General features: G+C 41.9%; 1 protein-coding gene across 1 annotated transcript in view; it reads right to left on the bottom strand.

The window, feature by feature from the left end:
* Positions 1–13264, bottom strand: part of ESRRG (estrogen related receptor gamma) — a 390917-nt gene extending 377653 nt beyond the window's left edge. The window contains exon 1 of the mRNA XM_082303281.1: positions 13244–13264. The gene's annotated coding sequence lies outside the window, so the exon portion shown is untranslated. The remainder of the gene's footprint in view (positions 1–13243) is intronic.
* Positions 13265–14436: the final 1172 nt, after the last annotated feature.

The raw sequence follows: 14436 nt of genomic DNA, 5'->3' as shown, positions 1-14436 counted from the left end.
ACTTAATCCACTTTCAAAGTGGATTAAGGTAATTCAAGAAACTGAATTGTTACACTGGTGTAAGAGTTGTCTACACATGGGTTTAGTTGAACGTAATTACTGCGGTACCTAATAAGTGCCTTGAAATAATTTGGTGTTTAGACAAGTCCAGAGTCCCACAGGTGAAAACAACAGAATTTAGTCATTTTGTATAACATGAGGTTAATTTAGCCCAACATGTGACCTACTTCTTTCCTCATGAAGCATATTCAATTCATTACAGGTTTTTCTTCCTCAACAAAAACCCCGCAACAGAAATGTATTTGTGATCAGTTTCAAGATAGCAATGCCATGTGTATTCCACTGAAACAGTTCAACCAGTATATACTCTAAATACCTTCTCAGCTGCCCTAAAGAGGACAAAAGGTTCTTTACTGAAAGAAACACTGGCTTCTCAATCATAAATATTTTGAGCGGGTTGTTCCAAACAAAAGGAAAACAAACCCCAAAGCTCTGCTCTGCTCTCTGAGACACCCATCATCCATTTGACTGCATTCCATTCATAGCAATAGCACCCAGTCTGATTCAGCAATTTTAGTTCCTGAATGAGGAACCTCACAGATTCTCACAGAAGAGTTTGCAGTACAGCAGGGCCTTCAGGTGAGGCACCTTAAGAATAGAGAGCTAATTTATAGTTTGCTTACAGAGGTCTGAATCAGGGAGAACCTACCTGAAACCCAGGCAGCCACCCTGCCTCTGCTCTGAATCAGGTGTATCGCATCACTTGCATATGGCAAAGTGACTGAACTGATAATGAGAACATACAATATGCTTTGTTACCTTGTGCCAAGCACAAAGTCTGTCAAACGTCATTCAGTGTCATTCCATGCCACAGATACCCATGGAACTGAGGTGATTCTCTGATGTGAATGAAGCCTCCTAACCTTTAAACTTAAGATTGTTTGTTGGTTTGCTTTTTTGGGGGGAGAAAAACCGAACAAAAACGTGTCACACATTAGCCGGGGTCTTCCTTTACACAAATGAAGCAGCCCCAGGTACTCGGTGTAACAGGCAATGATGCCTACAGGATTCTCATTTTGTGATTACAAGCATGGCTTTGCCCTACTGTGCTTGTCTTGGTTAAGGATATAGGGAATGGATTTCACCTACAACTCCCTCACGCCAAATCTGCTTATTTAAGTAAGAATAATTCTGGTAACAAAATAAGCATTGACTGAAGAAGGTAAACGTGAAGAAACGTAAACGAGAAATCAAGTACTTAGATTCAGTGGTGCTGGATGACTTTGACCATGGGTTTTGATATTAAGGCTCAAATATTAAGCCTAATCTTACACTCAGATTGAAGGCAGTTAGAGTTTTATAGGAGCGTGCCTGATCTGAAATCCCACTTGAATAAAAAAATTGGATTGGATTATTGTACACTCTACTTCTGCTGAGAGGTTTCTGAGCGTTGGATCCACCTGCAGTGGTGGGGTATCCTGGCTCTCCCCCACTCCTGTCATTGCAGGGCCATTACTCATCCAGTGGGGAAGGTGTCTTTAAATCTCCGAGACAATGGCATACGCAAGAGGAAATCTCAGCGCGCAGCCAATGCCAGGCAATGAAGGATCCTCTGTGGGAGTTGGTTAGTAGTGCCAATGTTTGATATTTGTCGTAACAACCACCGACTGTTTTGTTTTTTGTTCTAACAATGTGAATTATGCATTAAACATTAATACAAGTGAGTGTACTTTCTTTTGATCTTCAAGCATAATCATTTCTAATGAGAGCTTATACATGAGCATTGAAACAAATCCCTGAGTCATGTGAATTTACATTGGTTTTTCTCTGTGGGAAAGATCCCACATGAGTTACTCATGTCTGTAAAACATAACATACTTATAAATCAGAAGAAAAAAATGAGCTTGCATTTGTCTCTTGGAACACAAATATCTGCGTAGACATTTGGCTTGTACCCTAGCAGTAATGAAACATTAAAAAGTTAATTTATCAGAGATCAGGATTCAGGGTGGGGCCCTCAACTAATGTGAGATCCAAATCTGCTCAGAATAAGCTCAGCTCTTAGTTTCTACCATCTGGCTTTTTACAAGAGTTGAGTCTAGCATCAGAGGAGTTTGAACTAGCTGTAAGTAAAGGGATCAGGATTTGGCTTGCTTGATAGAGATAGAAGTTGCCAAACTGCCATCACCACATTATAATATGCCAGTACAAGCAGGCAAACTGTGCAGTGCTAAGTGGCACCTCCCCAAATGCCCTTGACAGCCAGTACGAGGCTGACCCAGGCCGGACCCATTGTAGAACCTGCTTGGCCATGTTTAATATCTGCACTTCTTAAAACAACAGTCACAAATGCTGCATTCCATAAAAACATAAACACTGTGGATTGTATAACTGCCAAGACAGTTACTTAAAATGCAAACAGAATTTAAGCCCTTTCCCCTTTGACATGCTGCACAAATATTAAACCAACAGGCGATTAAGAGCCTACACTTCAGCAGCCGTGCTGTGTGTGCAAGGGACAGGCAGCACACTGGGGAAAGTACAGGTGCAAAACAGTACGTGATGGGCCCAATTCCTGGGGGTGCAGGTACTCACTACAAGATTTCCAGAATGCCTCTTGCCTTTCCAAACAGACCTCAATGGCAAAGGTTGCAGGAGGTGACTATCAAGAAGGTATTATGTTTAATGGCAGATAGGCTCTATCTATGATTAAGGTCATATCTCAGGAATTCTCAAAAGCCCATTAATGTATTTTATTCTTAATGTGTAAGTGCTAAAGGAGTCCTGGAAGTCAGAAATCCAGGATTACCCCACATAATTCAATGTTTTCACAGGAGCCTACAGTCATGCTCTCTGCTACTTCCTTTCTCTTGCCTGAATGACCTTAAATGCTGATGGTAGAGCTTCAAAAGGAGAGTGGAAGCAGCCTATGCATAGACTAGTTTGTAGAGTGGAAGAAGAGCAAACAAAACTCTTCGTCCCTGAACTTGAATTCTCCAAGTGTTTTGTTTTATATAATGACAGAGGAACTGATACTATTGCAGTAGAGAAGAAAGCACCCAAGACACTCGGTTAGGGAACCTCAATGCTGTTTGTATGAATTATCTTCTCTGAGGTTGCACAACTTCACCTGGCATGTTAAGTTAAAAGATGGATAGGTCAATATTAGGTCATAAATAATTTTGGATAGAAGGACCTCAACTCCATCTAGACCCTGTTTGAAGCACATTGACGTTATCCAGCTTCAAAAGTTCAGTGAGTCTTCTGACTTTTCAGAATGCGTCAGTACATCCCCAGGCACACACAAAAAGCTGTGCTTGCAAAGATGGGATAGATACAGGTAGAAAATGGTGTACCAGAAGCATGTAGGGAGGCCTCTAAGCATCAGCCAGGGTGACAAAGCATGCTGGCCCATGGATTCCCAGGCTGTATTCACAGCCCTGGAATGCCTGCTGGAAACACTCCCCTGTAATTTAGCTCATTTGGTGTGCATTAAAGATGCTCATTTCTAGACCCCTAAGTGAAATGTGATACTGAACTCATTCTTCCTCTTAAACCAGCAGGCCTCAGCAGATGGCCAAGAGGCCAATGGGAAGGAGAGAATGCCAGTTTTAATCCAGTTGTTCTTGATGGAAAATTATGAGAAAAGTGAAAATATCTTATTCCACAGACCAAGGCATTTACTTACATTTAACTGCCTAACCTCAGTCAGAACCCTCAATTCTGTTACTATATGTGAATGTTACGATATGGTGAAGTTTTATTTGGTAATTACCTGGTCAGAGCCACAGACTAGAAACCAGATATGCAGCCAATGAGAGCCCAGGGGAGTCATACCAGTTTATCCTAGGTGAGAATCCAATCTTCACTTTCAAATTAAAAAATTGATAAGTTGCATTTTTCCATGGTATTTTGGTTATATCGTACAGGGGAAAAAAAAAAGCAAGAAAACAAAAAATAAAGTTATAGATATTTATATAACCAAGACAGAAGTAGAACCAATGGGAAATATTTAGCAATTAAATTCTACATCCAAATTATTAGGTACTTCAATGTTGGTGCCATGTGGATTACTGCTTAACTTTAGAGCAGCAAGGTAAGCTCATTTTCTTGCCTCTGTCTTTCCAGCCACCATTAGGGCTGCAACCTTCCCATCCTCCAGGGAGAGGGGGAGAAGTTACACAATGGGTGTTATTCCATGGGCGGATGTCTAAATGTGAAGGGAAACAATTGAATTTTAATGACAATTTTGAGACTCTTGAAGTTAATTTCTGGGCAGTGCAGAAATTAGTGGGGCTTGCTGCTGCCAAGAGCTGCATGTTCTCCTCTCCTTCTGATGTTAGCAGGATTACAGGTCTCAGCTTTTGGCAGAAATAACTCCCAAAATAGTAGGTCCTTCTCTCTTGCCACAAAAGGCAGAGCGAGAGACCTGCTGCTGTCAGACCCAACCAAGTGTCAGTGCAGAGCAATGGCTACAAAAACCAGGGTAACTGCACCAGATTTACACTACCAGAGATGTGTTCTCATTAGGCATTTACAGCATAGTAGCACTATCCAGGGTAGGATGGGAAATTTGTTAGGTGCTGCACAAAACGTTTCACCGGAAAAAGTTCCTGCATCCGAAAGCACTACAAAAATGATTGCGGAAGGAGAGTGGCAAACAATGGGATATCCTGGGAAAAAAGTACACCAGTGATTGCAGCAAAGGCAGCCAGCTATGGAGGCTTTTCCTACACGCAGGGTAACGATAATTCTGCCAAGGAGGCAAGTTATTTCCTTTTTAGCTATGCTATTTCCACTGCATTACTGAATCATGGTTTGTTAATAGCTTACAAACATCAAGTTTAAAAAGCTTTAGGAGCTTTGTCATATCTAAGACAATATGTACCAATTTATCGATTTCTGTAGAAATACATGCTCCAATGGATTTTGGGGTTGTGGTTGTCAGAGTGGGGTTTTTAATGACTTTAATAAAGAAGGGATAATTTTGGTCTTGTTTTTGTCTTCTTAGAAGATTCAGAAAGGAATCTAAAAGATAGTCCCAAAATCTGTATATATCTACTTGTAGATAGTGAAGTAGAAAATAAAAGGTGCTTCAAAATAGTGTCAGTCATTTAATCTGCTCTGTAGTTGGATGGCAGAATGCCAAGCATTTTCACCAAAAGCAGGAGACTCAGTGCAGAGGACTGTCTTTTCAATTTTGGGCTGTGCAATCATAGCCCCAAACAGGTCATGGAAGGGATCAGCCTCCCCCACGTTACCCCTCTGGTCAGATGGCAGCTCCAGCCAAAAGGAGAGAAGAAAAGAGGACAGCCGTAGCCACCTGGCACTGCCTTTCTGCACAGCAAAAAGCAGGCACAGGAGGAGAGACCTGGTGTCCAGCCAGGTGTGGCAGGACTGGCAAGCCAGGCTGCCAAGCTGGAGCTCATCCTCTGAATGGGATTCTGCAGGGGAGGGCACGGAGAAGGTAACACTGGGGAACTGCTTCCCTTGCAAAGATCTCTGCGTCCCCGTTTACCCTCTCCTGTGAGATGGCCAAACATGGCTCTTATTTGGCAGAAAATTTTCAGCCTGGTATTATGTTACTGTGTCCACCAGCCCACTAGAAGGTGCACATAAAACATCACTGCTTAACATGTTCTTTAAGTTCCCTTATGCTGCAGCCACTTCTCATTTTAGTTACAGAGAATTAAAAGAAACATCAAGAAAACTCACATTACTGACTGACATCAAGCCATTTTTTTCCTAAAGCTGTTTTTTATATACAGTACCCAGAGTTTAGTTGTGTCCATTATTTCCTTCTACTCACTTATTTCACCAAGGATGATTTTACTTAGAGCAAATTTTTGCACTGTGCTACTGGATACTATGATACAGTTCCTTGCTGTAGAACAAACTCACCAGTTTAGAAAATCCACCAGGATGTTTTGCTACTAAATTTCTGCTGAGAAGTAGAGGCACTAGCTCACAAACACCCCATCCAAGTCCCTATGGAACTTTCCCAAGAACCTCAGTGTTCTGCTTATCAGGCTTGCACGCACAGCTAAGTCTCAGCCCCTGCTCTGAGCCCTTGGGACGTGGGTGCTCAGTTAAGACTACAGAAAAAGAGAAACCATGACCACAATCAACAGTCATTCATTTTAATGGCTGCTAATGTAAAAACATATTCCTAACCTTACTTGCTACAGCCAGATACATGATAGGAGAACCAATTTATTTTCTTTTTAACTCTTTTGTACGAGTAATGATTTTTGAGAAATTGGTGTAGTAATTTCCAGTTGTTAGGAGACTGTTGCTTTACCTTTCTACCTGTGCAGATAGGATATCAGATTTCTTTCTGAGTTACCAAGACCACTCAGAGTTAACATCCAGAAGCAGTTTCTTCTGTTCCAGCAGCACTTGCTGCTTCTTGGGGCAGTTCTTTAGGTACAAGTCCAATAGAAATGGCCCTTCACTATTTTCCATTACAGCTCAGGTTTTCTGCCTCAGCTTTATGCTGCCACGAGCATGTACAAAATGGGATCCTAGTTTTCCTCTCCATGCCCTCAGTCCAAAAAATGCTATGCAAGAGTAATTCCATCTGATTTCACATAATTCTGCTCTTGCACTTAAAAATACAGGAGTTAACATCCAAGAAGTTATTTGGGTAGTGGAAAGATTAACAGGTCTTCCAATCCTCATACAGGTGACCACAAGGTACAAGCTTTATAGACATTTGATGAGTGAAGGGTTGCCACTAAATGAAAGTGTGTCACAAAGCTCTAGAGAAAATAGTTGAAAAAAGATTTTAGGAGTTTGTGAAGGCACCGTGAAATGAATGCACTTTATGAGGCTACAGCGTGTGTGTAGCAGGTATATGCAAGCTGCTATGTATTCCTAAATTGATCACCAACATATCACTGGAAACCTGGGCTTCTGAGAGTCATTTCTCTCTCTCTGTGCCTCAGTTCCCTTATATGAAAGTCAGGATAATGTCTTTGGTGCCCCTTGGATGAACAGAACAAGCTCAGCTGTTAAATGTCAAGTATTACAATCAATCACAGGCTTACCACATCTGTTCTACCCAACCATTTAAAATTATTAATATCAAAATAAGCCACTCAAAAATTAGCAATGATTGCAGAAGTCCCAGACTATGGAACATGAATCTCAGTGATTTCAATGGATGTGATGCCAGCCTTAGAGATAAGATTAGCTTCAATGTGATTTGAAAGATCCTAACACTCCAGCGACAAATTATTTGGTCTGCATCTTCTGTTAGTTCAGGAAAGATCTGTGCCTGTCCTGTCACAGTTCCTCAACTATTGTTCCCCCCCACTTTGAATATTTTCCTATGAACGCTGCTTGCTCCATAACAAACAATCAAAAAAACTTCAGACCCCCCAGCATTCTATGGTTGAATTTAAGTATGTTTTCCCTCTTAAATAATTTTTATTTTGAAATATTAATGAAAATTTATTTGCCAGGTAATCAGTAAAGGAATTGAGATATAATTCACTCACTGTAGTCACTCTCACTTACATGGGTCTACTACTGATGATCCTTCCTTACATAAGGAAAGTTGGATGCTACATTTTCAGTAATTTCTTTATTCTACCAAGACAGATAACATTGGATGCATAAAGCTTCTCTTTTATGTGGCACTTCCTTTAAAGCAAGTTTATCTCCTTGAGTAAATTTTTCCTTGGCTGTAATGTGAGATATATATATAGATAGAGAGGTGCACAGACATCTGTATCTGTCATAGATACCTGTATTTATCATGCTTAGTCCACTGGCTAGATGTTATTACAGATTGGAAAAAGAAAAACAAAAAGTGCAAATTTCTCTACTCAGTGTTTAGGAGAAGTTAGTATCACCAAATTTAGAAGTATAAACTCAATTTATTTTTTGTCACCTGAATACACCACCTGCCCCAAAAGTACCTGATGTCAGTAGCAGTTCATGCATGTGTGCAGCTGCAAAATCTTTTGACATCCAGATGTCAGTGGAAACCATCACTGGATTACAGTATTTTTTGGACATATGTAAAAGATTCAGTCACCCTAAAAGTATTTAACACTTTCTACAGAGACATGATATGAAGAACTTCAAGTATCTTTGAACATAGAAGAGTCACTACTATATCCTACTAAAATGCTTACTACTTCCAACATTTTTCAAGTAGACAAGATGAATATGGAGGGAGGAGGGAACAAAATTATTCAGAGAAAATTCCAAGTCAGAAAGAGAAAAAAATATTTTCTTACTTACAGTTCAGAGATCTGTGCTATTTTAATTCCTCATTTGAAGAGCTATTTTAAATTATAAATTGCAAGCCTATTTTACATGTCTTGCTCTTCTTGTGTGAGTACAAAAATATGAAAGAATAAGGTAAAACAAGATAGTAAATAGTGATTTAATTTGTTCAGAAAGCATTGAGTGATAAGCATCTGCATGGAATTACCTAGTTCAGTTCTACCCGAATATTCTCCTAACCGGAAGAAAATGTGCGAGTTCCTCACCCATTTTAACAGCCATCATAATGGATGTTAAACTTAGCAGCAACAGTTCATTGGCAGCTTCCCAAGACTGCCATCAATGTAAGGATTTGTATTTGATATGAATGAAAAAAAAAAAAAAAAATCATTGTTATCCAGTATTTGAATGGAGGTTTGAAATAGTTTAACGCAAAACACCACAGATGCCACTCATGGACATGATAACTATTTCAGGGGAGAGGGAGGATGGCAAATTTCCTACTGCATGATGAAAAATATAAAAATATTAACTAGAAACCTTGGTAGAAATTAAAGCCTGAAACTACAGCTTTCTACAAAGAAGATGATGTCAGTTCTGTGTATTTCTGCAAGAGAAAACCAAGACACTGGCTGGAATTTCTGAGCATTTCCACAACCCAAACAATAAGAGGAAGCTATTCAAAGTCACGAGAGTTTTGGTGTTAACTGCATTGAAAACAGAACAGAGCCTTTATCTTAATCAGTTACTTAGAATGAGCTGATACTGATTTATCATCTTTTCTCCCTCCATGTTTAGAGCCACAGCCACTTACACATTACTGACATATTTTCAAAATCCCACACGTGGGCAATAACATGCAGTTCTTGCAAATATTTTGTGGGAAGGAGATTGCCTGTATTATGCCAGTGCTGTTCTTCAGGGTCGTGAGTCACTAAGAAAATACAGAGAAATACTTATTTTTGTGCTTTGAATAAGAAGTCTTTTGTGACAGAATATAAGCATGGGGAAGTAGTTTCTAAGCTTATTATTACTACTCTCTTTATTAAGAATGGGAAATTTTGAAACAGTTGAAATACTTAAATGGAAGCACGCCACTATCGCCAGTTTTTTCTGCAAATGTTCAGTCAACGTCCTAATTGTAGTCCTATCCTATAGGATGAAATGAGCTCCAGCTCTCTCCATGCATGATATAGCCGTAAGAAAAAAATAAAAGGAAAAAATCTAAACGCTATTTATTCAGCAACTGAACCTTAGCCAAAATGTACTACTATTTACTATGGTTAGTGGTAATTTTACACATATAATAAGCACATAAGGCACTTATAACATTTGAAAGCCTGAGATTTGCATTATCATGTAGGCTCTTTTAATTTTGTTAGGTATATACTGACAGAACTAAACGTGGGCATTTACAGAAAAAAAATTAGCTTTGTTAAAGCTCAGATAAATGAATAAAAGAAAATAAATACAATATTAAAGTTGTTAATGCTCCATTCTCAACAAAATTCTTATAGTTATGTGCTCTCCTTTCCTTTCTATCAACATGTAATTCTCTGCAGGGATGTCAAGGGTACCATTCTGTTTTCCTAAAGTTAGCAAGCCAACATCTGCTAAATGCAGCACGACATGCTGTTTACCTTTGTTGTAAACTTGATGCTTTTCCATTTAAGAACTGTATAAATGAATCAGTATTCATTCACACCTATGCCTAGAAGTATCTATTACAAAGCAGAGAGTGTTCATTTTTAATGTCCTCCTTATTCTGATTTTATGCCTTATTCCTCTGCACTGATGCTGTTTGGAATTGCTCTAGATACAGTAACAAATGCAAGGGAAGTAAAACAAAAAACAATGGGGATTTCCCCCTCGTTTTCTGCAAGTACTTATGGACAGAAAAAGGTGATAAAAACGCAGAGGTAAAAGGTCTCGCCTGACATCTCATTTAAACAGCTCGGCAGTTTAACAAACTGCTACAAAACAGAAGTTTTGTCCCATGCTCCAAAAACCAAGATGATAAAATCCCAAACTGTATGTTTAGATTTGCCTTCTAAAATCCTGTGCAATATTTAGCAACTTGTATTTTATGGCAGAATTTCCAAGGGAAATAGTAGGGGCTTGTCTGTTTTGTTTTGATTTTTAAAAATATATATACATTTCTCACCTGCTGAAAGGAAATCTACCTACATCAGCAAAAAGGACAGGTAAAAAGAAAAGACTAATTAACATAAAAAATGCAACCACCCTTTCTTTAGTGAATGCTTTTGAATCAGAAAATAATTTTTCTGATGCTGCAGAAACCCTGTATTTGAACGAGCACCCACTAACATCACTTGTCCCTCTTATCATCATCATTACTGAGACAGAAACAGCCTTTGTTGATCACACGCAGCATTCTCTAAAATCCATTTTTCCAATTAAGTTTTTATTCTCCTTCTCACTCGTCTGCTTTTGTTTAGTTTTGAGCACAGTTACAGCTGTACTTGGGTTAACTTGTGGCAGTAAGACATTTGCAGAAGCTGTTGGCTCTCAGTAACGTTGGCTATTACTGATTACAGCATTGCTTAAGGCAGATTCCTTGTTCTAAATGGCATTGGACATTTTTACCTGGATATTGCAACACCACATTATGAGCACTGGGATTTAAACAGAACAGTAAGCTGTGCTGCTGGCCTCTGGCTTTCAACAATAAGCCAGTAGACTTTTGGGTGGAGACACAGCTAGAAAATCGAGCTATCACCAAAATATCTGATGCAATGCCTGTATCTTTTTCTAACTTGCTACTGACCAATTATTACATTCAGCTGCGAACCACAGTCCTAAATAATAAAGGTCAAAGTTTTCATGGCTATCTTCTGTGTTTGAGTTGCCACCTTGAAATATCTAAAGCTGGGTTTTACAGTTGCTAGGTTTCCAGATCTCTCACTGGGATTGTATGCCCTCGACATCAGGAAAAACAAAACCAAAACAGGCCCCACATCACCTCAAATCAAGCCCAATTTCACTGGAAAAATGGGTTTAACCTTTGCCAGAAGGATGGGCTGATCCCTAATAGTGTATTCACATGAAAAAAATCCCAGTCTGGAACATTTGTTTAGTCAACCCCAATCTTATCTCACCTTATTCTCAACTTTGTTGAATACAAGAAAAAAAGGTATGCAAATTCGGAAATTCAGCACATAATAATAAACATTTGTGGCATTTTTCTATAATACAAGAGTACTGCAAATATAATATTTTCTTAAATAATTTTATAAGATCTATAATTCTATAAGATGCAAAAACACCAAATATTTGTGGACATTCTCATGATTACAAGAATTCCATTCATGCAGTTTTTCAGCAAACGCTGATACATTCATCCATGATATCCATTATAAAGGTGGGAGCATAGCAGCACTGTTAGGGAAGTGTGCTGGAGTTCAGGACTCCGACCTGGCCCTGCCTGTAACCTGCTGTGACCTACTCCAATGCACCGGATCAAAACTCCCTTTCTCACATCAGCTTTCCTAATACCTAACTCACCCAAATAAAGTGTTTTCCTACTTTCATGTATCAGGAGGAGATGTAAGAATCCTGTGATAACGGATATTTGTGAAGTTATTTGGGATTTCTTAGGGCAAGGCAAAATAAACTTGTAGTTCTCTAACATTTAACAATGTTAAGTAAAGAGAGGATAAGACTACTCCATATTATAACAAATAAATATGTTTTCCTATTCCAGGGAAGTTTTGGCAATATTGTCACTACTGAACTACTCTGTGATCTCGCATTAACTACACTAAGCCTGTCTTTTAAGCTGTGATGTTGTTCTGTGAAGATATTCCATTTACTTTGAAATTAAGCCCCAACTTATTTAACTCCTGACAACACCTTACCATAGCCCTATCAAGCAAGCACGAAAAACAGCAAAAAGAAAGAGATGGAGACAAAGCCATTCTGAGGTTGTACATCCCAAACCATATGTGTGCCCTAAAATCTAGCATTCAGAAAGCCTTTATCTCTGTCACCTCATCTCATTACGACATGTTCACCAATTATTATTATTTTCTTCCCTTTCCCACCCGAAAGGACGCTTGTTCCCCAGAACGTGTTTAAATGGGGAAAGGGGATGCCCGGTGCCCTGGTGCTGTGGCCGCAGAAGCCTCCTCTGTTTCAGCATCACTGCAAGCACGGCCCGGCTCCAGCACCCCACACCGACCCCTTGCGCACGCAGACAACGCGGCGGGATTTGGGGAATAGCTCTTAGCCCAGGGAACGGACCCCCACCCTCTTTCCTTGCTCAGACATCCACTTATTGTAATTCCCCAGCTTTCGGCAACTTTGCTCCGCACCAGCAACCCCCCTGGAAACTTCGAGAGGAAGAACAAAGGGGCAAAGAACAAAGAGCCGGGAAGGGGTAGGAAAGGGAGGGGAGGGGAGGGGAGGGAAGGGGGAGCTCCCCCTTTTCGGGTCAGGCCGGAGACCCTCCCCTCCGGCCGCCCCAGGGTCAGCCCTGCCCGCCCGCCGCGGAGCCCCGGCGGCTGCTCAGCGGGGACGCCGCGGGGTGGCCGTGGGCGCTCCACGCGGGCTCTGAGCCCTCACACGGACCCTGCCAGGGCTTGCTCGGCGTCTGGTTTGTGCCCGACCGCGCAGCGCCCGCTCCCGCCGTGCTCTCAGCGATGAGATAGGCGGGGGGAGGCTGCCCCGCACAGCCGTGTCCCAGCGAGGGCCCGCACCGAGCACCCTCGGCAGCATCCCCCGCAGGGGGCCGGAGGCGACCCGTTCCCCGGGACAGCAACACGTGTCCACCCCACAGCGCGGTGCCAGAGCTGGGGCCGCTCCGCCGGGCGGCTTGAGGGGCTTTTGGGGGCACCTCGACAACAGCGAGCAAGAAACCGAGGCGAAGCAGCCGTCCCTTTTCGCTGCGGGGGCCCCTCTCCCCTTGCAGCAACGTTAAACTTTAGCAAAAGTATCACTGTACAGCCCTTTTTTGATAGTCCGCTCCCCTGACACCCCGTCTTACCGAAAGCGACCCTTCGGCCAGCGTCCTGCTTCCTCTGCTCTCAGTTAAACAACTTCGAAGAGCTGCAGGTGCCTTCGTTACCTGTTGCTAGGAGGCCCCTGCCCTCCTATCGAGGGGTGGGGGTAATTAAATCTGTTTTCATGGTGTGGTCATACTGTGCTGGCTGTGGGAGGTGAAAACCCCGTGTGGCTGGGGGCAGGGTGCAAGGGAAGAGGGGGAAGGTTTGGGCAGGACAGCTGTGCCCGGCGTCGCTGCCCGACCTCAGAGCGAAGCCAGCGGGGCAGGAAGAGCCAAACACCGGGCAGGGCAGCAATCCTGTCATTAGGGACCACACGCACTAAGTGCCATCCTGCAACCACCTCTTACAGAATGGCAGGGAATTATCATTATTCTTCTCGGGCAGGCATTTCCAATTTGGACTTAATTGACGCGGTTCTTCATTTGAGTAATAACCAAAAGAAAGACGAGATTTACCCGAGAAACTTTAAGAGGTTTTTCTTCCCCCCTCCCCCTCTTCTTTTTTTTTTTATTTAAGATAGAAGTGAGCTAACAGAACCTCGCTTTCCTGAAGGTGAAATATATCTAGCCCGTAAACGGGAGCGCAAACAATCCGGGAGCCCGGTACCGAGGTGGGATGCGGGTGGCCGCGGGACGCGGTGCAGGAGGGGTTCCGAGTTCAAACCGAGCTGGACTCTCCCTGAACCAGTCCCGCCACTCCCAAATCCCGAGGGGGAAGAGCCCCCTCGTCCCACAAGCCGCTGCCGTGAGCATCCCTCATTAGAGAAATCAGAGAATGGTGGGGAACGGCATAAACAGTTTAAAAACCTGAGACTGGCGACTAAGGAGCGTGAGGCAGAGCTGGAACTTTGCGTGAAACGCTGCCCTGGGAACGGGAGGAAAACTTGAGCGTAGCTTGTGCCCTGAGTTAACTAAAGCCAATTACTTGTCTCCATATAAAAGGTTTCGCGTATGGTTACAGCTGAGGAAATACGAGAAGCTGATGAGTCTGTTTTGGTTATGATTTAATCAAATAAATTAAAGGAGAAGGGTAAGGATACGCCCAATCTGTGACTTCAAAAAAAAAAAAAAAAAAAGGCATGAGTTTTTTTTTGGGACGCTCTCTGTCCAAAGCATCGCCTGTTGTACAGAGCAAAGCCAGGCTCTCAGAGTCCACTCATCTCATTACTGCTGGG

This window comes from Coloeus monedula (genome assembly GCF_965178545.1).
Source record: "Coloeus monedula genome assembly, chromosome: 2".
Classification (NCBI taxonomy): Eukaryota; Metazoa; Chordata; class Aves; order Passeriformes; family Corvidae; genus Coloeus; species Coloeus monedula.
Note: the sequence above shows the minus strand (reverse complement) of the source record. Positions and strands in the feature narration are given on the sequence as shown.